This window comes from Rhinopithecus roxellana, chromosome 7 (genome assembly GCF_007565055.1).
Source record: "Rhinopithecus roxellana isolate Shanxi Qingling chromosome 7, ASM756505v1, whole genome shotgun sequence".
Lineage (NCBI taxonomy): Eukaryota > Metazoa > Chordata > Mammalia > Primates > Cercopithecidae > Rhinopithecus > Rhinopithecus roxellana.
In genome coordinates, this window is record NC_044555.1 from 82,030,644 (window position 1) to 82,033,604 (window position 2,961).

A 2,961-nucleotide genomic window follows, 5' to 3' on the forward strand; every position below is an offset into this window, starting at 1 on the left:
TCAACTGAAATGTAGGCAAAGCAAATGTTACACTGCCAAGCCCCAGACTCAGTTTAATCTTGGGGCTTCAGAAGGGGGAACCAAGCTAATGCTTGTCAACAGATCAGGCAGTTGTCCAGAAAGATGATATCAGAACCACATATTCTGTGCTTCAAAGTATTAACTCTGAGAAGAATAATTCTTCAGAAGATGAAGCATAAAAACTAGAGATATACTAAAGCTATCAACAAATCTGTTAGGATTATAGTTAAGTTATAGTCAAGGTGTCACAAAATCCAATCAGGATATATATTCCTAGAAGTCAATCTTAGGATAATATTCAACAGATATTAAAGTAAGAACTTTCTTTCTTTTTTTTTTTTTTTTTTTTGGAGAAGGAGTCTTGCTCTGTCGCCCAGGCTGGAGTGCAGTGGGGCTATCTAGGCTCACGGCAAGCTCCGCCTCCCAGGTTCACACCATTCTCTTGCCTCAGCCTCCGGAGTAGCTGGGACCACAGGCGCCCGCCACCACGCCCGGCTAATTTTTTGTATTTTTTTAGTAGAGACAGGGTTTCACCGTGTTAGCCAGGATGGTCTCGATCTCCTGACCTCATGATCCGCCCGTCTCGGCCTCCCAAAGTGCTGGGATTACAGGCTTGAGCCACCGTGCCCAGCCAAGAACTTTCAATAAAGCTCTGGCCAATATTTTTGTATGATTTTGTCTTGAATTTTGGTATAACAAATTCTTAACCATTTGAGGTCTGTATCTAGGAATGATATTTTACTGGTTTATCAACTGGATCAATACTGGAATTTAGATGATTTAGTAAACAAGTCCACAGCTTACGAGTACTGGGGCTGTGCACTCCAAAATTCCAGGGATGCCATTTGCATAAACAACCATGTAAATTGTAGCCCCCAGGAGTTTTGTAGTGTTGCATCCTATTAGTAAGAATATTTAGATGACTGATGTCCATCTGCAAAGTATCTCTTTTCATGGGTTCATATGCTTTGGGAGCAGTGCTTGATTTTTCTTCTTCTTCTTCATTTTTTTTTACCTAAGGTGGTAATCTATGTATGATAGAGTAACCCCTGGAAGAGGTGAAAAATGTCAGTGGAAAGATAAAGAGATGTTTTTCTTCTGTTCCTTTCTTTCTGTACTCTCCTATCCAAACACACACCTGGCCAAATGGGCTGCTTTCGAGCCGCACTAGAGAGGGGCATTGGGCACAAAAGACAAGAGTTGTGTTGATGAAAGACTGGGCTGACTCTGAGCCAAGTTCGATGGAGAGAAGTGGAAAAGGCATTCGTTTTACTTCGACACTGGAACCCAGCAGCAGCAGCCCAGCTGAGAAGCCACAGAACACATAAAGTCCAGAGTGGCCATGACGGGAACAGATAGCCATGATGAAGCCAGAGCCAATCAGGGTCAGCTTTGTCCCCTGACACATGTAAAACACTGCCCCAGGAATTAGGGCATATAACTAGGAGAGCTTTTGAAGAAGGTCTCAGATCTAGGAAGAGCAGAAAAGATTTGGATATTACTGGGGGCAGCGTTTTACAAACCGTACCGTGAATCTTTGCGATTTCTCTTTCCAGCCAGCGCCGAGCGATGGGCATTTCTCGGGACAACTGGCACAAGCGCCGCAAAACCGGGGGCAAGAGAAAGCCCTACCACAAGAAGCGGAAGTATGAGTTGGGGCGCCCGGCTGCCAACACCAAGATTGGCCCCCGCCGCATCCACACAGTCCGTGTGCGGGGAGGTAACAAGAAATACCGTGCCCTGAGGCTGGACGTAGGGAATTTCTCCTGGGGCTCAGAGTGTTGTATTCGTAAAACAAGGATCATCGATGTTGTCTACAATGCATCTAATAATGAGCTGGTCCGTACCAAGACTCTGGTGAAGAATTGCATCGTGCTCATCGACAGCACACCGTACCGACAGGGGTACGAGTCCCACTACGCGCTGCCCCTGGGCCGCAAGAAGGGAGCCAAGCTGACTCCTGAGGAAGAAGAGATTTTAAACAAAAAACGATCTTAAAAAATTCAGAAGAAATATGATGAAAGGAAAAAGAATGCCAAAATCAGCAGTCTCCTGGAGGAGCAGTTCCAGCAGGGCAAGCTTCATGCATGCATTGCTTCCAGGCCGGGACAGTGTGGCCGAGGAGATGGCTATGTGCTACAGGGCAAAGAGTTGGAGTTCTATCTTAGGAAAATCAAGGCCCGGAAAGGCAAATAAATCCTCGTTTTGTCTTCACCCGTGTAATAAAGGTGTTTATTGTTCTGTTCCCCCCCCCCAAAAAAAAAAAAAAAAAAAAACATTTGGATATTACTGTAAATGTAACCACAAGCTTCTCTACAGGCTGGGGCAGCCTGGGATACTTAGACTTTTTTTTTTTTTTTTTGAGACGGAGTCTCGTGCTGTCCCTCAGGCTGGAGTGCAGTGGCCGGATCTCGGCTCACTGCAAGCTCCGCCTCCCGGGTTTACGCCATTCTCCTGCCTCAGCCTCCCCAGTAGCTGGGACTACAGGCGCCCGCCACCTTGCCCGACTAGTTTTTTGTAGTTTTTAGTAGATACGGGGTTTCACCGTGTTAGCCAGGATGGTCTCCATCTCCTAACTTCGTGATCCACCCATCTCGGCCTCCCAAAGTGCTGGGATTACAGGTTTGAGCCACCGCGCCCGGCCGGGATATTTAGACTTCTAAAAGGTAACTTTGATTTGGAAAGTAAGCTTACAAACTTGTAAAACCCTGTTGTTTTCCAGTAAACCATGAAAATAAACACAGTGTTTGAGAAATGAATGAAAAGGCAAAAACAAAGAATATTTGTCAGTTAATAACTATTGTAACTGATCTTTAAAACTTATTGTATCCTTATAATCACAAATTTTTAAACACCATGATGGGGCTGGTGGGGATAAGAGGAATGGAAACAGAAAAAGAAATGGAGAAAGCCTGGAAGGATGGGAACAGTGAGGCAGAG

General features: G+C 45.2%; 1 pseudogene across 1 annotated transcript; it reads left to right on the forward strand.

Annotated features, from left to right (window-relative positions):
- Positions 1 to 1,539: 1,539 nt before the first annotated feature.
- LOC104678090 lies at positions 1,540 to 2,271 on the forward strand (annotated as a pseudogene). The gene has a single exon (XR_750132.2). The product of XR_750132.2 is annotated as a 40S ribosomal protein S8 pseudogene (transcript).
- Positions 2,272 to 2,961: the final 690 nt, after the last annotated feature.